The following is a 21,652-nucleotide window of genomic DNA, read 5'->3' as shown; positions in this document are numbered from 1 at the left end:
CTTGGCAGCATCAGGGTTGGAGACCATGAATGTTCTCTGGCAGCATTCTGCACAGTTGTGTGAATTTCCCCAGAGGTCCTAGTGAGGCGCAGAGATGGTTTCATTGGAGCAGAATTAGGGATATCCGGGAATATCCAAAAGAAAGATAGTGGGACAGAGACTAAAGGATGTCTATAGAGAAGGCTGAAGGAATGGGCCCTAAAACCCACCCTGAAGAAAGGAGGAGAGAAGGAAGGAAAGAAGGAAGGAAGGAAGGAAGGAAGGAAGGAAGGAAGGAAGGAAGGGAGGGAGGGAGGGAGGGAGGGAAAGAAGGAAGGAAGGAAGGAAGGAAGGAAGGAAGGAAGGAAGGAAGGAAGGAAGGAAAGGGAGGGAGGGAAGGGAGGAAGGGAGGGAGGGAGGAAGGAAGGAAGAAAATCCAGAATAGATCTGACAAGAGTAGAGGGTCAGCCACTGGTACACAAGGGTTACAGATGGGGCCAGAAATGAGCAGCCAAAACACAAGAGGCCATTAGCAAAGAATTATATGTTTAAACTTAACAATTGGAGGGACAGAAGCTCCAGAAGACGGAGGTATCTAAAAGTGATAAACTGGGGCCTCAAGAAAGATATATAATCTTACGTCAGGTTCCCTAGAAGCAGAGCCTGAGGCAGGGATTCTTGCGAAAGTGATTCATGGAGGGGTTGCTCTCAGGGGAAGAGAAGTGAGGAAAGCGACATAAAGCTGAGGAACAAAGCTAAGCAAGGATGTGATCTTGCCTGGAGGCTAGTTTCAGCTCTGGGGCACAGACTGTACCAACCAATTGGCTCCAACTTGAGGCAAGGGACTGGCCTTTTGTACTCCAGTGCCAGTCAGCTGTTGGTCACTGGCATAAGGTGGCCCCATCTGCTCGAGGGTGATCCTGCAGAGACAGGAGCAGCTGTGAGTGGCTGATGGCCCACATTTACGGCACCCAGGAGTTACTGTCATCTCAGTGTGAATACAAGTCTAGGAAAGGCACCTCCCAACCCTACATGCAGTGGTCTGGGGAGTATCAGCAGCTACCATGAAGTAGTGTCCTCAAGGATGATATTACAGGGTTCAACATTTCAGGTTATGGAATATTTGATGATGAGTCCAAAGGGGCAGGAGAAATTGTTTCCCACAGATCACTGGTTCTGTGAGAAAGGGATGAAGACTTGTAGGACAAGGAAGGTAGAATGTTGAGAAACACAGAGTAGGTGATGTGTCTGAGAAAGGCCAGGTGACCCAAGCAGGGACTCTAAGCTCAGATAAGGAACCGAGAGACAGAAGGGCCTGTGGGTTCAGCTGGTGTAAGGTCATGAGCCAGCCTGGTGGGAGAAGAGAACTGGGCCTCCTAGAACATACCAGCCTCATCTCAGTTTGGTCATACCCTCCTCATGAGCAGGGCAGCAAATCCATGAACTGGCTCCAGGACTACTATCCATGATTTCTCCTTCCCAAGCCCCTCTCTCGAACCTAACCCTCCTACCTGGACCTGCATTCATTTTCCTGCGTGGGAGACAGATCCTTTGGAGGGATGCCTCGATTGTTTGGCCCACAGAAAGAAAAGCAGCACCCCGTCTCCAGCTGACTGACTTTCCAGCTCATCTCGAAGGCTGAGCTCAGACAGGGCCTGTCCTCCGAGGTCAGTGTGGACAGCTGAAAAATGTGCATTCGGGTCTCCACAATCAGAGGAAGCAAGAATTTGGCCCAAGGATCCATCCCTCCGTGTACCAAATGACAAGAGTGTCATGAGGTCTGCCCATCCAGGGTGCTTTACACTCCTGGAATCCAGCCAGGCACGTGGGGAGGGACAGATGCGGGTCCGCTGCAGGTGTCTGAAGCCTGGTTATCATTTTTTTTCTTTTTTTCAATACGTGAACCTGTCTCTAGGATCTGTGAGTGAGCGACTTTCTTGACCATGACAGAGCTCCAGGTTTCCCAACTGGTGAGCTGAAGAACTGGCATTGTTCTTGGCCTTGGAGCACTAGGGTACTCTAGCATGTTTTGTAGAACACTAGGGTACTCTAGAATGTCTTGCAGAGCACTAGGCTACTCTAGCATGTCTTGCAGAGCACTAGGCTACTCTAGCATGTCTTGCAGAGCACTAGGCTACTCTAGCATGTCTTGTAGAGCACTAGGCTACTCGAACAAGTCTTGCAGAGCACTAGGCTACTCTAGCATGTCTTGCAGAGCACTAGGCTACTCTAGCATGTCTTGTAGAGCACTAGGCTACTCGAACAAGTCTTGCAGAGCACTAGGCTACTCTAGCATGTCTTGTGCTATTTGAAGCATACTAGGTGGCTTTGGACAAATCCCTTGCTCTCTATAAATACCATTTGCCTCGTCTACATGGTGGGGGACGCTACCACCAGCCTTCCAAGGCTTTGGCATCAGATCTTCCTAGCAGTGCACGTGTTCAGGTATTGTTCCTGCTCACGACTGGGACCCCAAGGGGATTGTCCCAGCCCCAGACATCTTTGTGTCACTAGCCCTGTGGCCAGAGGCAGGGTAGCCTGTGGTAGAAAAGGAGAACTCTTTCCCTCCACAGGCATGACTGAATTTGGTCTTCACTGGACTTTCCAATTCTGGGTCCAGATTGGCCTAGTCTCCAAGCAAAACGAGCTTGTGGGGACACCGCTACAATTACCCAGAGTACACCTCATGATCAGCCACCTGGGAATGTGCAGGATCTTTCTGGAAACTTCTTTCCCTTTAGAAGCAACCTTTGGACCTTTTGTGCAGAAATTGTTAGAGAGAGCTCATGGAAAGATAGAGATCCTCTTAGTTGCGTATCTTGCCCTCTCCTTTTGGTTTATTTGAGGCCAACAGATGACTGAGTGGACGAACAAATGGGAATTCTGTACTGGACATCATGGTGATAGGAGGCCTCTGTAGCTCCTCCGGCTCTGCACAATGTGGAGAAGCATGAAGAGAACCCCAGGAGAAGTACCTTCAGAATTGGTGAGCGATACCCCTGGTTCCTGGTTTGGGGCTGGCCTGGTGGCCCATCTGCCCTGAACTACCAGTACAGGCAGCTGCCTGACTCTCCCACAGGTGGGCCCACCTCGACACTGACTTCTAGTTCTGAGGCCCCAGAGAAGTGTCATGAATTCCTATGAATCTGAACCTAAGGTGGCAGGAGAGCCACAATCTCAGACCCATGAGTTGGGTGAGTCAGAGGCGACTGAACTAGCACTGTTTCGAGAGGGAGCTGGGAAGGACGTAGAAAACAACAAAACGTCAATTCCATCTCACACTCAGGAAGCGAAACCCTTTGCAGAGACTCCGCAGTGGGAGGGACTTCTCAGTTCTTCAAGACAATGATTGGGCCCTTGAAGTCCCAAAATAATCCCAGCCAGGATCTTAGTTTGCCAGAGCTGCCCTCACAAAGTAGCACAGACTGGGTAGCTTCGAAAAACAGAAGGTTTCACACAATTCTGAAGGCCAGAAGTCAGAGATGAAGCCCTCTGAGGGCTTGGTTTCTCCAGAGGCCTTTCTCCTTGGCTTGTCCACAGTCACCTTCCTGTGTCTTCACAGGGTTCTCTGTGTGTCTCTATCCTAATCTCTCCTTGTAAGGACCCCAGTCCTAGCGGATTAGGGCCTACCTCCCTATGACCTCATTTCACCTTAATTACCACTTTAAAGACCCTGTCTCCAAACACAGTCACATCCTGAAGTCTTGAGGATCAGGACTTCAACATAGACATTTCGGAGGGACACAACTCAGCCCATACCAGGCTTGAGCGAGCTGACACAGTAGGGTGCAAACAGGAAGCTACTTCATTCTTTCCCATCAATCCTCATTAAATGCTATCTATGGACACCCCTCCACCCCCTCCCACACCAGCCCTGGGCGAAGTCTCAGGCTGGTCCCTGCTCTTTCACTTGTCCTCAATAAATAAAATAAATGTGTCTATTTCAGTCTACAATGAAAACTCTTCCTTCTCCTCCCCACATTTCCAGAACCCACTCTCTTTCTCACCCTGCCCCCCACCTCATTCCGAGTCAGGTCCCCATTCCTGTGTTTCTGCAAATTTCAAAGGGTCATGAGCCAAGCTCTCAGAGCAGGTTCATCACGGCTCTCACCGGGGGTGCTAGGTGGTGGGTGGGCAGGGCACCCCACCCCTTTCACCCATGAGTTGCAAGCAATACCCAGAAAATTGAAACTCTCCAAAGAAATCTTCCCTGTACATTCTTCCATCTGCTTTTTGACTAAGGACTGAAAAACTAATTTTGCCATTTATTCCCTTGCCCTGTGTCATTGTTGGGCATGTATTCCACGGGTGTCAGCCTCTGGAGTCTCGGGAGAAAGTCTCAATTTAATACCCTATGAGATTTTTTTCCACATAATTTCAAAGTCAACAGCTGTCTTAGGGAATCTTAGAGATAGAAACCAAGTCCCTGGAAGAAGGGACTGGCCCTAGGGTGCCTGGGAGGGGTGAGTAACAGAACCAGGCTTACAGTCCCGATGGCACACCTCCCAGGTTGTGGTCTTCCCAATGCATCACAGTTACACTGGACCTGAATCAACACAGTTTCAGATCCGTGTTTTCCAAATTGAATAATGCATCGTTAAAAATACGTTGGATATGTTTTAAAAAATGCCTCCAACTCCGCATGTCACAGAAACCTTTTGTCTCCATTTCCCTAGGAATGCTATTGTCTAGAAGGGTCGGATTGCAAAGGGGAAAGAAGGGAATAAATCATTTTTGAGGTCAAGGAGAAGAGCTTGGCCTGACAACAAAAATCCATGCCTTCTGGTTTGTCCCCAGCTTTACAGGCCACTCCTGGGTTGAGAATAATGTGAGCTCTCTCTCCTCCCTCCCTCATTCCCCACACCTCCCCCAACAGGAGGATGTTTAAATTCTGGAAGTGGAGCTCCCATCTGCTCACGTCTTCTCCTATCACCATGGTTACTGGGCCCAGAGTGGTCTCTGTGGAGACAGAGGCAGAACAGTAACCAGGGACAACTCTACAGCAAAAGGCTATAAAAGTGAGCATCATTTTTTAACCCCCAGTTTAAGTTGGCATGCCCATACTCCTGCAATTTTGTTTTTTGAAGTGGCACGTCAGATTTTAAAGGCCTTTGATCCAAAACAAAAAATAAAATTTGATGTTTGGTAATACCCTACAACTCTATTAAAAATTCACTCTTCCAGCGGTGCTACCTCTGAACACAAGGGTGAGCGGTGTGGGTGGCGGGAGGGTGTTGGCCACATCTCAGCCCACCTCAGCTGAGGGGCCACCACCACTTTCCAGGGTGCAGGTGGGGGCAGGAAGCGGAGAGTGGTGGGGGTGAGTTCCTGAATCTAATGCAGAGGACAATGGGAAAAGCTGATGACACTTGTAATTCCTGACCCCTGGTGATTTGATTAGATCTCCCAGGATAGCCTCGATGACATTCAGGTTCTGTGCCCAGCTGTCTATTTTTTTCCAACCAGGTGGGATTTTTATTCACTGAGCTCCAGGCTCACTTGCTGTAGGGAGAGAGAATGCAGATGGCTGAAGTGGTTTGGGAAGACTTTCCATTTAGGGGGAAGGAAAATCAAAGGGGCTTAGCTTCCAGACTGAGCCTTTGCTCTCTGGAGCTTGCATGGCCCTCTCTCTTTCTGAAATGAGTGGGGCAACAAGGTCCTGGGTTAGAGCAGAGCATCTCAGTCTGGGTGCACTTGGCACCTTCCGCGAGTATGTCAACAGTGCCCATGTCCTGGCCTGATCCCCGGACATTTCATCAGGATCCCTGAGAGCAGAGCTCACTGGAGTTTTCAGAACTTCCCAGATGATATTAATCGGTGGCCAGGTTAAAGCCAGTGGCCCCGGGGTGCTTCAACATGCCTTCCATCAATGAGCTGTAACCGCTAGCAAAGGGGCAATGGCCGGGGTGGACACACACAGGTGAGGCCTCCTGGTCGGCCAGCAGCTCCACACCTCCAGCGTGGGCACGGCCAGGGCTCAGTGGGCCCAGAGGCACAGCTCTGTATTCAGCCTGCAGGACCATAAGCCAGCCGTATGGTCTTAAGAAAAGCCTTTTCCATCAATACTACAATTTGTTTGCATCTAAAATAAAGGGTGCGATATTTTGAAAGTGTTAAAATGCAGACTCTAGAGCCTATGTAACTAGATAGCTCTGTGACCTTGATGAAGTTACCTAACCTCTCAGGGCTTCCATGTCCTTACCCGCAAAATGGAAAGAGTAATAGTTTGCAGCTTGAAACACTGAAGACTTCACTGAGCTAATTCAGGTAGAATGATTGCCAGTGTCTCTTTAGGAAATACACGGTAGATGTTGGAACTTACTGCAAATCAGAGAGGTTGGATAGGTGATTTCTGAGGGCCTTTCTCGGTCACTGAGGCAGGGTCCTGAGGAACAGAGTGTGCCTGTGGCAGTGTGTGAGAGGGAGGAGAGAAACCTTCATGTGCAAGATAGTAAATGGGGTGCCCAGACTTTTGGGAGCAGGGGCTGGAGCTAAAGAGATATGGATGCACCATCAGACAGGGGAATAGGGAGAGGCCATGAGGGCAGGCCCTTAAATAACAGGATGCAGAATTTGAGCTCTCCACGCACACAAAGGACCCCAAACATTTCTCACTGGGGATTTCAACCGCAAACAAAATCTTGTAAGGAATCTGATTGTCTACAACCAATAAAAGTAGAGGTCCTTGATTCGCAGCTAGAATTCTAGGATGGGGCTGCTTCCTGGGCCTCCTCGTACCATGGCTGGCTCCGAGCAACCTTCCTGGTGCTCCAGGACTCTGTGGAGCACAGTTCGTAGCCACCACTATAAGGAACAGAGGTCTTGGGAAATGGGGACCAACTTTGTTTATTTTAACCGCCCCCTGCACTGTGCTACGTGCAGTCTGTAGCCACCAAGCCTCGATGTCCCTCTGAAGTCAGACACAGGATCTTGAACTTTGAACCTGAGCAATGAATGTGTTTTCAGGCTGATTTCATCACGTGCCCTATATCCCCTTGGAGCAGTTAAGAAGCTTACCTGAGTTTACTTATGATGGAGGGCAAAGGAGTATTATTTGAATACTGCGGTAATGATACTGGGTAACACCCAATCCCAACCATCTCATGGGCTTATTAAAACAGTTATGTCACATTCACAGTGGGCACATCCGCTGCAGCACTGTTGGCATCTGCCGGGTTTGGCCGAAGTCGGCTGGGATTGGTCGAGCTTCACCCTGACTGTGGGTTGGGTGTAGACCTGCTTCACGTGTCTGCAAATTCTGGGGCCAGCAGCTACCTGGGTGTTTTACTTCCTGTGATGAAATAGAGGGATAGAAGGAGCCTAGGGTAGCCTTGCCATGACTCTAAAGCTTCCAATCAAAACAGGTGCCTGTCACTTCCACCCACATCCATTCACCGGTGCTCGCCATATGGCCAAGGTCAAGGTCAGTGAGGCAGACAAGATTCCGCCCACAGGGAAGCCCTAGCAAGAGAAGGAGGGAAAGGAAAAGCAATCAGCAAACTGTCCCTAGCACAGGTGACGATGGTGGGAAAGCTAAGCAGACACAAACCCAGAAGCCTATCAACTCTTCTCATGCTCCAAGCCCATATTCTCTCTCCTGCAGCCGGCCTCCCTGGGCCACCCAATTGAAAGGCACCCCTGTCTCTCTGACTATCACTAGGCTTGGCTTAGCCGCCCCCCCCTTTAGCTATCTCCTGAGTTGGCTTGTAGGTGGATCCAACACTGGGTTTCCCTTGCTGCCATGCCCAGGTGGGCACATCACTGCTCAGTCAACATCCACTGCTTGCTCTACAGATGAAGGAAGGATCCAGGAAACCTCTGTGGCAGCTGAAGCAGGAGAAGTTCAGGGGTCGTCGCACTCTCTTTCTCAACCACCAAAAGCTGCCTTTAAGTGTGGTGACGTGATGGGAAAAACAAAGCCCTTGGCATCTGGATGCCTGGGTGGCTCAGTGGTTGAGCATCTGCCTTCAGCTTAGGTCCTGGGATCGAGTCCCACTCGGGCTCCCTGCAGAGACCCTGCTTCTCCCTCTGCTTGTGTCTCTGCCCACCCCCCCCATGTATGTGTCTTTCATAAATAAATAAATAAATAGATAAATAAATAAATAAATAAATAAATAAATAAATAAATAAAATCTTTACAAAAAAAGGCCTTGACATCTGGAGCCAATCAGGTTCAAATTATAGCTCTACCATCCACCAGCTCTGTGGCTTTGGACGAGTTGCTCTACCTCGCAATGCCTGTGATTTCTTATCTGTAAAATGGGAATAATAGTAATTACTTCGCAGGATGATTGTTGTTTTTCAAACACAGTACGTGGAATCGTGACTCAAGCCCATCAGACTTGCTGTCCTCTCTCCCTAAGCCACTGTCCCTGTTAACCTGTGTGGTTTGCTTCACCACTTCAGCCAGGTCTCTGCCCAAATGCCACCTGGTCGGAGACCATGCACTGCTATGACACACTACCTCCCTGCCCGGTTTGCTTCCCTGTTGTACTTACTGACACAACACTCCTTTGTTCATTTGCTTGTTTATATGCTTAATTATTGTCTATGCACCTTCCCAAACATGATGTGGACTCTGTGGAAAATTGGGACATTGTTGTTTTAACCATTTCAATAATCCTTGTATCTCCATTGCCCATTATGATGCCTGGAAGCCGTTGATTAGACATTTCTGGAATGAATGAACTCTAAGGATTGAATGAGATCATGTCTGTTAGAATGCTCCCACGGTGCCTGGCACACCATGCACACTCAATAAATGGCGGCAATGCACTCTTCTGGTCTATCCCAGCTCAGAGCCCAGCCTGGGTCTTTCTGCTCTGGGTCCAGGAGACGCAGCTAGCCAGAGGAGGGCACTGAGCCTCTGGGGCAGCCGCCTGCATGCAGACTTGGGCACACACTTAAGGAATTTTCAAGCAGTTAGCTCTCTTCCTCCATCCCTACAAACAGAAGGGCCTTGGTCTTGAGGGGGCCCAGAATATACTCCATCATCTTTATCTCCTTTGAGGGCCCTGGACACATCATCATCCAGATTTACCATGTGAATTACATGCATTCAGCTCATTCCTAAATGCCTTCCTCTGTGTAAAGCAGAAAAATCAAGCCGGAAAATTGAACTCTAATTAAACACATGCATGATTCCATTTGTTCAATTAGAAAAGCCCCTATAGTAGAATGCATTGACACGAACTGTAAGCCTGAAAGTATTTTATACCCCCCCCAAAAAAAAATCCCTTAGTGGTGACTCTGGCCCCTGTCGTATGACACTTAGAACCTCTGAAAAAGTAAGATAATTCTGTAAAAATGAAGGATTAAAGCACGGACAGTTCTGTAAATGGAACTTCAGTAAAATTTAAGTTTTAGAAGCCTGCTTCATGGATATTTTTCATATTTGGGGCACTTTGCCTAAAGTCAAGAAAGCGAGCCTCAAAGTTTCATGATTAAAAGTTCTATTGATTCAAGGTTAGCCGAGCTCCTGCATGCTGGGCGGTGGCCTGGATCCTGAAAAGACACCGAAACAGTGCCTGCCCTCAAGGACCCATCCTGCCGGTAGCCCCCAGCCATGTTCATAAATGAGGTCACCTACTACTGCCTTGCCACAGCCCAGAGGAGGGAAGAAGTGCGGTGGGCTTGAGATAGGGGGGAAGGTGGAGGAGGGGCGAGGAGGAGAATCTTCATGGGAGCCTCTTGAGCTGCACATCTTAGAGACAGCAGGTATTCAGCAAACAAGCCAAAGGGGAGGGGTGTGCTGGCAAAGGGCCCAGCACTCACAAAGGCAAGTGGGGGCCAAGGGGAGCAGGGAAACTTGGGTCAAGGCCTGACCATCCTCCTCAGCATGCTAGGGAAGGACGGGGGCTTCCACATGAGATCGTTCTCTCTCTGTCTCTGTGGAGGGCCACACCGAATATTACCACACGTGATATCACAGGAAAAACATTTTTTTAGCTTTATAATTTTTTTTTTACTAGAGTTTTGAGAGACGGTATGCATTGTGCAGCTTCTGCTCCTAAAAGTTCCTCTGTCAGGGGCTGTGCCTTTCGACCCTGTGGAATGTGAATGAAAGAGAGTCTGCAGACCTTTAAGACAATACCCTTCTAGTTTCTCCTGGGTGACCTTGCAGGTGCATAGACACACAGTCACATACAGATACACACACATATACACATGCACGACACACGCACATGCAGATACACACATACACACATATGAATGCATGTATACAAGCAGACACACACAGGTGCACATCAGACACACACAAATGCACACACAGACACACACACACATACAGGCACACAGACACACATATAAACACATACACACACAGATTCACACACCTCGCTTCCTCCCTAGTTCCATCTACGCACGTATTTCTCGATGTTTGCACTCTGCCATCTGTTCCTGCCGTTCTCATGGTGAAGTCCATCTAGGGTTCTAGACCGTTCATTCAGGACAAAGTTGGTGCTACTGACCTGACCCGGGGGATGTGTCACCCCCCGGACCGCGCTACCTCTCCAGCCCCGTCTCTGACCGCCCCTGTTCAGTACTTTCTGCTACAGCATCAGGCAGGTTCTGCTTCTGGTTCTCTGCACACATGCTCCCCCATTTCTTACCTCCTCACCTCTTTCCCCAAAGCCCTCGCTAGCCCTCTCTGCCTGGCTGGCTCCTGCTCAGCCTCAACACTCGGCTCAGGCTTCCCGTCTACCTGTCCTGCCCCAAGTTAGGAGACCCTGGGCTTCACTCAGCCTCGCTCCACCTGCTTCCCAGGCCCCTCTCGCCTCCCCCACAGCCAACTCTCCCTCTAGGCTTGGTGCCTGGGTGCCTTAACATTATTGTTAAGGACAGAAAAAAAGGTTTTAACTTCTCTGAAAATCAGAAGAAACACGGAACATAATGGTGATGAATGGGAAGTACTGAATCCAGCCCCTATTATATACATATTCATACCAATGCAGTCATAAAATACAATTTAAAAAAAAAAAGGTCTACAGGAGAAGGACCCATAAAAGCAAAAGTGCCAAAAGCCTTAGAAGCCCTAACACAGCCCTACCTCTCCCCCACCCACCCCTGCCCCTACCCCTCCCAAGGCTCTGGGTTCTTGAGACGCTGTTGGGCAACTTTGCTCCCCGCCACCCCGATTCTGTGTCAGCACCTGGATACAAGCTCACTCGGGTGATGAAGAAACTAGGACCCCTGGGTCAGGGGAGAGCAGAAGACTGCTGTCACTGGCCTGTGACAGAACAGGGCCATTGAGTCCTGGGAAATCAGTCTACGGGACCCCAACACTCTACTTTAAGAGCTGAGGGAGGGGAAGGGAGGACAATCTGAAATACTGGGGAGAATCTAAATAACAGCAGACACCCAGGCCTAGTTTGTTGCTGGGGCTGAGAATCAGTGAAACGGTTCTATATTGTCATCGTGCAGAAGAATGTTCTGACATTCCCTCGAAAGTAATCATGTGAGAATGCAGGATTCCTGAGGCAGTCCTCAAGACCAAAGGAGCTAGACAAGCTTCATAAACCCTCAGGAAGAATGAGCAGTGGATAATGTATTTCATTTGGTATGACTTCTGAAAGATTGGGCTCCTGGAATAATCATCACTGGTAATGAAAGTTCTCCTCATGTCTGTAGGCAAACTGCTTAATAACAGACTCAAAAGATGCACCTACATTATTTTTAGTGGGGGGCTGGGGATTCCGAATGCCTTACCGGAAACGATTTTTTTTGTCAGCTTCCAAAGTAGGAGATGAATGGTGGCCTATAATAAAGTCAGGAAATGAAAGTTTTCCATCACAGAATTCTGGCTTGGAAAGCTGGGAAGCCCCCGAGAGAGCACTGTGTGCCCTCCCCCAGGCAGGGAGTGGCTGGCCCCAGGTCTCCCAGAGAGGCACCCAGCAGCCATTGCAGGAGGATAAGAGAAGAAATCATGAAAATATTCAGTGATAGAGCTGAGAAGGAACCTCCCCATTTAAGCAGCAAAGTTGCATGTAGATGTCTCAGAGAGTGGGATGTCTTTTTTTTTTTTTGAAGGATGAATGCAAGATCTCCAGCTGAAGTGGACATCAGTGTATGCAAGCCCAGAGGCCCTCTGGAACAGGGACAATGGAAAAATACAAATCACCAGGTGTCGGAACCATGGGGACCATGTTAGTGTAGTTGAGAGAGAGAGGTAAGGCTGGAAAATGAGGAGGGGCTCCAGAGCCCGTTTGGAGCCTCGCTCACGCTCCTATGTCATGAGCAGGAAGGCATTTAGCAGACTTGGAATTTCCTCTCAGTGATGGCCCGAGATGTCATATTTTATGTGCATGACAGAGATGAGATTCATTCTAAGCGAGGCGCAAATATATCTTTATTCTGAAGAGCCTTGCAGTACTCTCTTGCTGGAAGATAGGAAGCAAACCTCAACTCAGAGGGAAGGGACAGGCCTCTTGAGGAGGAAGGGACTAACAATGTCTCAATAGACACAGTTTGTCAACATTTCAGCGAAAAGAAACATGAAACCTTTTCCCCCCACGGTGGAAAAATCATTATGATACTAAATTCTTTCGCTTGAGCTTTGCTTTCTGCCTTCCACTACAGCATCAAAAATTACCTGAAATTTCAGAGGGAGAAATCACAGCGAAAAGAGAAGGAAATTGCCAAGAACCACTCACAGTGAATGAGTGCCAGGGCAGTGATTAGAACTCAGGACTCCTAGAAGGCCCATGAACCTAGAAAACTAACGTCCAGAGATGCAGAGTGTGAACATGAGGGCCAATCCCCTCTCCACTGGGGTCTCGAACTGAGCTTCGATTCCATGCTCACTGGGGTCTGTCAGATGTGAAGTCTACCTTATAGGATAACTTCAGAGGAAGGCAGGGAACAGAGTCCACAGGGAATGGAGAATTGGGAGAGGGGTGGCATGGTTCAGAGTCTGAATGTCAAGCTCTTCAGGGGTTGGCAAGCAACAGACCTGAGATCACTGCACGGAATATGGTTGCCTGTGCCTCTGAAAGCCAACCTCCAGTTTGCCAGCTTTGCCAACCGAGGTTGGCTGTCACCTGACAGCTCAGTAATGGGTGAGTGCATTTCCCTGTCGAGTGCCCCCTCACTCTATCGGCAAGTGAAAATGCAACGCCCGTCTAGTTTTCTTTTAGACATTTTGTCCAGGAGCTATACTCACTTTGGTTCAAATGAAGGATGTCCTGAGCTAAATTTCCTTCCCCTATTTGGGCCATAGTTGGTCTCAGAACTATTCTGGCTTTGCTATTTATGGTTTATTTGTGTTACGAGAAAGGTGGCTACGTGTGTAAAGCAGATGCTCTTGTGATGTTTTAGAACAATGTTGTTGGATCATTCCGCCGTGGGTCCTCAGATTAAAAACCCTTCAGATAGAGTCTCCATGAACAGTAAAATCCTGGGAGGACAAGAAGGATGGAAGCAACCCCAAACAACTAGCAGAGCTGTGCATGCAGAAACAGCGGCCCCACAAGAAGCAAGCACACAGGAAACAGGCCCCTCTATTACCTCTACCACTGCAAGATCGTGATAGGAAAGAACCTGCTTCTGAAATTTAAGGAAAATGAACAAATCCTGGGTTTTTATGGAAAAATTACCCTGATGCTCAAAGACAACATTTGCAGCTTTCGTACTTACAGGGTGTGAAGCTCGCAGGAATCATGTGGTTTCTGTTTTTGTTGTTTTAGTTTCCCTGTTCCATATGGGAAAATGATCAAAACAGGATGGTGCATCCTGGAGTCTTACACTGGCCATTGTAATGGGAAGAGCATTTGAGATTGGGTAAATAGACAGGCTGCTTCATCCTGGGAATACCGTTACTGGGGCAGCCTCAAAATACATAAGATTTTCAGAGATGGCTGTGAATCTGGGCCTTTTCACACTCTTTCGTTTTATTAATTTAATTATTTGTATCATCTTGAAAATCAATTTAGTATTGAAACTATTCCCAAGAAGAATATGATATGCAAAGCATTTTTACTCCTAAAAAGTACAATCCACTCTCCTCTCCCTATTGGTAAAAATATTTTCCTATCTTCCCAGAACCCTGCCAATCTCCTGAGTTGAGCGCTCTCTTAAGATTCCTTTGTTATATCTCTTGTGCTTTTAAATTATTGAGCAGTATCGCCTTCTCCATAATATCCTTGTCCCAATTTTACTAATCACATGTGGTTACTCTGTTCCGCTCCCTGACTTCATACACATCCCTCAGTCTTTTTCTTGGACAAAATCTCTACCCTCTGGGTGTTCCTTGTCTCCAGTCCAGCAATCCTTTGTACGAATATTTTGGTTTTCTCGTAATTTATAGCCTTTCCTTGGCAATGTTGATATGAAACAACTCCACAACAAGCAAATCCTAGTATGCTTCTATTTCCCCAGAAAATAGCATGGCACATTCGATAACCTGTGTGAAGTTTTGCATTTCCCAAAGTCCAGCTAATGATTTTCATTGCCTTCTGACCTCTTGGAAATTTGGAGTTCACCCTAAATTATAGATAACTTTCCTTATGCCATTCGATGAGTTTGAAGAACTCTTGACTCCCAGCTATTGCCACACAGTGGTGCTAAGATCATGGGTATTTGATGAAGTATCTGTTGGGTATTTGACTAGAGCATTTAGACTCCATGTCCTCTGGTCGTGTCACACACACCCTGATATTAAACAATCCACTCTCTGGTCTGGGTTTTTGTTACTCATGGCTCCCTCCCCTCTCTTGCTGCCAACAACTCTATGTCTTCCAATCAGAACAAACGCCATCTGGGCATTTAAGTGTGCAAACACACACACACACACACACACACACACACACAAATACAGACATACACACCACCACCACCACCTTTGACCGTGCTGTTTGCCTTCTCAAGAATCAAGAAAAGCATTAGACAAATGACCAAGGCTCCTTGGTGCTCTTTCCTGCAATTAATTATTTTCCACCTTTTCTCTGCAATCAGGTGCTCTATTGAATTCAACCAATATTTTCTGGAGGCTGTACTGAGTATGGAGAATACAGATTTGAACAAGATACTGCCCCTGCCTTCTGGTTATCCACTGTCTGATAAAGGAGGCAATTGGGTTTTTTTTTATTTTTTTTTATTGGAGTTCAATTTGCCAACATTTAGCATAACACCCAGTGCTCATCCCACCATGTGCCCACTCAGTGCCCATCACCCAGTCACCCCAACCCCCCCACCCACTTCCCTTTCCACTACCACTTGTTGGCTTCCCAGAGTTAGGTGTCTCAAAGGAGGCAATTGTGTAAATAATTGAGAAAGCAACATGATCAACAAGAGAACTGAAATATTATATGACTTCTCTGAAGTCACAAAGCCAATGACTAAGGGAAGATGACTAGAATTCAGGTTTCTTGTGTTCTAGCCAGAGACTTTACCAGAAAGAAAAATATGCCTCGGTTCTCATTACGATAAAGCGAAGGATGACTTAGTGAATACATTTAATTACCCACATTTGTGAGGAGCTTTAAAATGTCTCAAGGAATAGACATGCAAGAAAGAATTGGCGGGTGGGAGGAAGAGGAAGAAAAAAACTATAAAAAAATACAACGATGTATTCTATTCTATTCTAGCATTCTATTTTAAGAAGACGGAAACCAAATAGTGTTTGCCAATCCATCTTGCTCCAAGCCTCTAAAGGTGGCTCGAAAGTCCTCTGGGTCAACATGACTTCTGGAAGCGAACTGGGAAATGTGAGCAGGGAGAGGGTAGACACTGAGCATCCCAGAAATAACAGCTCCTGTTGGAATTTCCAGTCTGGGAAAGTGGTGTCTTTCCATAAGAATCAGAAGAAGCAGGGATCAGACATTCAGCGTGGTGTCCCCCACTTGACCCTGGCAGAGAAATATCAGACAAATCCTAAAAGGCACAAGGGAATGAGAATTGATTGAAAACGATCGAATGTGATGAAGTGGAAAAAAAACAGAATTTCTAGTCAGAGTCTTAACTCCTCCACCTGCTAATGTGCAACCTCAGTCATGTCCCTTGTCTCTCAAGTACCTCAGCTTTCTTGTGCATGGCAGCAGAATAGCAATGCTTTCCCTGTTAACCTCCCAGGATGGCAGGGGAGTGAGGAGGATAAGAGAGTACGTGCTGACCACGGAATTTTGAAATGCTCCACACCACTGAGAAGTTCTTAAAAAACTATCACACCAAGCAAGAACTCATGTGTCGTAGAATCTGAACCTACAGAGCTGGGAAGACTGTTTTGTCTCACCATGGCTTTCACTCATTTGCTCGCTCAGCTGCTCTGTCATTCGATCTTAAGCCTTCACGGTGGATGGACCCCAAGCACCCTGCCAGCTATGGACTCCAGAGATGAGGGAACCATGGCACCTGCTCTCAAGGAGCTCCCAGTCGGGTGGGGGAGACCATCCCTCAGATAATCAAATACTGAATGAAAGGCAAGGAAAGAACGTTGAAGCAATTCCCTCAACTGTGTGAGGCGGGGTGATTGCTCCGATGAAGCAGAACTATAGCTGGGTCTTTTTCTTTTTAAAGATGTTATTTATTTATTCATGAGAGACACAGAGAGAGAGAGAGGCAGAGACACGGGCAGAGGGAGAAGCAGGCTCCATGCGGGGAGCCCGATGTGAGACTCGATCCCAGGACCCTGGGATCATGAACTGAACCAAAGGCAGTTGCTCAACCGCTGAGCCACCCAGGCGTCCCTATAGTTGGGTCTTGAAGGGTGTATAGAGTTGAGGTCAGGCTTAGGATTTGAGGGAGGGGCAGGGGACAATTAAGTTTTGGCAGAAGAATGAGCACATGGTGTGCTTGAACTGGGAGACTGTGAGGCCCCTTCTCTCCACTGTGGGGGAACAGCCTCTGGGGGAATCTACCAGAACCTCCTGGAAGGCTTTCTGCTCTCTCCACCTCCAATTCTGCCTCAAGCACTGAAAGATGTATGGTCTTCCATTCCCCCACTGGAATGGGAAGCATAGGAATTGACCTTCTATTATTGATTCAAAGGTACCATGCCTCTCAGGACATTAGGATGGCAAAATTATTGGGGGAGAAGAAATATCAAGTCTCCTAGCATAAGTGACCCTGGAGCTAAACACCTGTGAATGTGTTTCTGTACATTTGGCTGTATTTTTATCTACATACGAAGCTAAGTAGCACCAACAGCCCAAAAGAAAGAGGATGGAAACTCTCTGGTGATATGTCAAAAAGCCAAGCATCAGATTTCATACCTGGTTCTGAACACAGGCTTCTCAGGTGGCTTAGTTCCCTAACTTCAACGTCTTTATTCAGGGATAGACCTACAATTTCCATGTTGCATTATTGATGCTCTGAGAAGTCCGGGCAAAGGGTGGCTCAAGTAGTAAGTGTGTCTGAAACCAAGCTGTGTTCAAAGATCGGGGCTTCCAATCCTGTCTCTGACTGCTCCCACCTCCCTCCCTGCTTCAGACCTGTTCTCACACCACAACTCTGTGCCCCCTACACACGCACACACACCCCTATTCCTGTGGCTTTAACACGTCTTTACCTCTTTAGGTCAATCTCTCCTAACCCCGGCCGCCACCGCCACCCTTTTGCCAAGAGCCAAACCTTGAAGTCCTCATTACTGCATCCCTCTTTCTTGCTATCCCGTTCAATGTCCCATCGAACATGCATCTCATTTTCCTGTCCCCATCTCAAGCCTTGTTTTCCCAAAGGTCACAGTGGGACAGCATCCGCCCACCCTCTCCCAATCCACCTTCCACACAACTGCCACATTTCCCCTCCTCAGACACAAACAACTCCACGCCTCCCTGTTTCTTAAGAAGTGACTGGCTTCGTGTTGTCTGATGTCCAACCTCATTGGCTGGCATCCGGGTTCTCCTTGGCTTCACCCTGCCAACCCTCCATCTCACTCTACTCCAGCACATCCAGGAACACTCATCACAGTCTTCATCTCCTTCTATCTCATGCCTTGGTTATTTCCACTGTGGCTCTGTGCAATTGATACTGTACTCATTGAGGATGTCCTTCTCCCACTAGAAATACCATATCTTACTCTTCCTTCAAGACTCAGCGAGAGCTTCATGTCCTTGACACATGGCCCCAAATCATGGTGAACTCCCCCATGGTACAAGCTCCTGCTGCTTTGCCAAGTCACTGGAATAATTTCTTAGTTATTTCCTGTGCTTATATGTCAACTTATTAACAGGATAATAAATTTCTCAAGGACAGGAATCATAAATTCTAGGTGTGTCCCACTAGGCCTGGCACATAAAAGACATTTAGCAAATGCTTTTGAATCAAGGAATTTTTATGACAACCAATCTGAAATAGATTCAAAAGAACAAAACAAAAGAAAGAAAGCATAATTTATCCTATGATTAGATAATCCCACAATTAAAATAAGTTAGAAATGATGATTATTATTAATAGAATTATAGCAGATTAAAAAAATAGTAGGCTTTAAAGCTCATTATTGTGAATGCTGGAATCAAATCCTGGTCTCAGTGTCTGCTCTGGGGACAATCCAAGCTAAGACAACTCCAAAACCCATACTAATGAGTTTAGATTTTACCTGTAGATTGAGAAAACCAATGAAGTATTTTAAGTAAGGAAGTGGCGTGGTTCTCTCTCTCTCTCTCTCTCTCTCTCTCTCTCACACACACACACACAGACACACACACACAAACGCATATACAAATTATATAGATATATATGTTCATTAAAAAATAATAACTATCATGGAGATGGCTGGGAGGAAGAAGGATTGTAGAAGCAAATAAGAAGAAGAAGAAATCCCGATTAAGAATTTTTGGCCAAAGTCAGGGTAGGTTCAAGGTGGTCATGAAATAAAACACTAAGTTCCTGACCTCCTCTGGCGCCAGACTCTGTAGCTACAGCTGGTCAACTTTGCCTATTGGAAGTGATTTATATTTCCAAGGAGGTGCCCACCCACTTTACTGGAAGCTGTAATTGCAGATTACACCCATGTTTTCCAAGGAGAAAATGCCACCTCCCCACTGACTCATGTCCATTTATTGAATAACTTCTAATCCCAGGCAGAGCAAGACCTATTTGAGCATTTTTTCCCACTGTGCTCATCCCAAAACTGATCTTGGGCCTTTCATTGAGTGCGCCATTTGAAAAATCTTCATTTATTAGGAAGATCTGTTACCTGGTGGTAAAATAGTTTCTCCCCAGTCCTGGCTCTGCCTCTAACTACCCTTGTCTAAGCCTCAGTCTCCCCATCAGAAAGATGGGTATGAAATCCTCACAGAGCTACTGTGTAGATGAAAGGAGGTAGCTAGTTGTTCCAGATGCTCACTGTTGGCATGGTTTCAATTGACATGTGGCTCTCCACACCCTTAAATCTGCAATGAGTTAGTCAGACCTGGTAGGGATTTGTCTGCTAGAAAACACACTGGAGAGCTGAGGCCAAGCCTGCTTATCTCTGAATTCCCCACCACATCCACCTGGGGTCTAAAATGTGCCCATCCTCCTCCCCCTTGGATAAACAGGGAACAGAGGGCCTGAATAGAGGTTGAAGAAGCCTGATGCTGAGGCTGTGGCTGCATGGTGGGGTCCTGGGGACAAAAGAACAGAAGGGTGAGGTGTCCATATGCCAGAACCTGGTTCAGCTGGGCATCTCAGGAGAGCAGTGCATGTGTCCCTCCAGGGATGGGGGGCTGTGAGAGGCTGGGGACATTTCTGAAAGGTGTGCTAGCCCCTGCAATGAGCCTGACCAGTGCTAAGCTGGACAATTCTAAGGACAGAGCATGGAAAGAAGCATCACTGGCCTCTCCAGGACTTGTCAAGAGGCTGGGTTATATATATGAGAAAGCCAATAATCCCTTGGACTATGGGATGTCCAACAGGAAGTTCTGGGAGGGAAATGGACTGCCGGGGTAAAGGGCTTCTTCATAAAATGCTTACAGATGTCTCTGCCTCTCCTGCTCTCTCATGTTCCCAATGTCCTCTGCTCCAGGTTCTAGCTTCCATCCTGGTAGTTGTCATCTGGCACTATTCTTATCCCTCCTTGCTAGCTGTGAGCATCTGGTGCCATGACCGGAGCATCCACAGGCCTTTGCTCAGCCCAGGGTATGCTTATAATAGTTTGACACCCAGTGTTCTCTGTGTTGTTTACAATAACCCACAAGATTTGTTAGACAAATGTTCTCACGAGCTCCAACCTACAGCTGACACAGATGCACAAGGAAGTCTAAAAACCCCACCCAAGGTTACATGGGGGAGTTTGGCCTTGAACTCCTGATTCTACTTCCCACCAAGGAAGTTCAAGTTGTCTATAATTTCAGGACAAGATCAGATTAGGGCACAAGCAAGCACACTGGCTGCTATGCAAGCTCCAGGTGGTAAGCGAGGCAGCTGGATGCCCCTTGTCAGGAAAGCTGAGGAGGGCAACTCTCTCCAAGTGGGCGGAGGGAACTGTGACCTCGGAGCATCATGGTCTCTGACCTATGGGTTGCATGAGCTCAGAGCTGCCAGCTTAGTTTAGCTCATGGGAATCCTGAGTCTGAGATGCTCAGAAGGCAGCTCTGCATCCCTACAACTTGGTGACACTTCCCACTGCAGAGGGGTTTTATACCCAAAAAGTTTACGAGGCCCCTGTCTGTAGCCCCAGGACATCCCTGCAGGATGTGTACTAGGCACTCTTGGCACTGTCTGAAGTTGGGGACACCAGGGGGGCTGGGCTAAGTGACTTGTCTAGCAGGGAGTCAACGGCTTCTCAGGGCCCCCACCCTCCGCTCCAGAGAATTATCTTTTTAAAAAATTAAATAAAAATACACACACACACACACACACACACACACACCCATCCTCCCAGGAGTACACTTGGTGTGTGACAGACGGATTCTATTTCTGTTCCTAAGAGCACGTGGCATAGTCAGCAAGAACACGCAGAGAGGCAGCAGCCCCAGGAAGGCGGCCTGCTTAGCCTCTCCTGTGTTCAACTCATGGAGCAGGTTTTGGGGATGGGTTTGGAACCCCCCAGTTGCCAGTCATTTCTGATGAGCTGACACTTTACAAATGCTATTTCTTTCAGATTCTGGGAAGTTTGTGTCGCTACAGATATCATTAAGGCAAGCTCTGAGTGTGGGAATAAATGTGATTGGTGCTACAAACAGATCCACAGAGGGCAGAACTGAAAGGCACCTTTCAGTTAGAAGAGGACCAGGCGCCTGCCCAGGGACACACGGCGAGCGCAGCACGCAGCTGAGAAGCCCAGCCAGGCGCTGGCCGTGGCCGAGGCTCTTTCCCCAGGCCACAGCCACCTCTAAGTTTTCTTTGTGAAAGACAAGCAAGAGCCTCTGTCCAGGAATCAAAACCACGGTAGGCCACGTCCTCCCTTGATCCCTTCCTATGAGGTTTCTGACTGCAGACAAAAAAATTAAAGAACTCTCTAAAACAAAATCGTCTTTTATTTTCAAAGAACATGACACCTTCACGTTTGTCTTTTATAAATTATCATTGCTGTGGTCTTCCGCTTTTTCCTTATAACTTTCAAAGCATCTTTGTTTCTCTGTTCTTGTTTCTGGAAGCTCCGGCTTATTGATCTGTTCAGTGACGGAGACTATGGCTATGGCTCAGTCCTGGGGGTAGGGGGGTGACCCCAACGACTTTGGGTGCTGCCCCCTGTCACTGAGAACTCCCAGCACAGAGCATGGCTGAGACAAAGTTCTGTTTGTGGAAGTCCTAA

The sequence above is a fragment of the Canis lupus genome, chromosome 17, assembly GCF_003254725.2.
Source record: "Canis lupus dingo isolate Sandy chromosome 17, ASM325472v2, whole genome shotgun sequence".
Classification (NCBI taxonomy): domain Eukaryota; kingdom Metazoa; phylum Chordata; class Mammalia; order Carnivora; family Canidae; genus Canis; species Canis lupus.
This window is presented reverse-complemented; position numbering follows the sequence as displayed.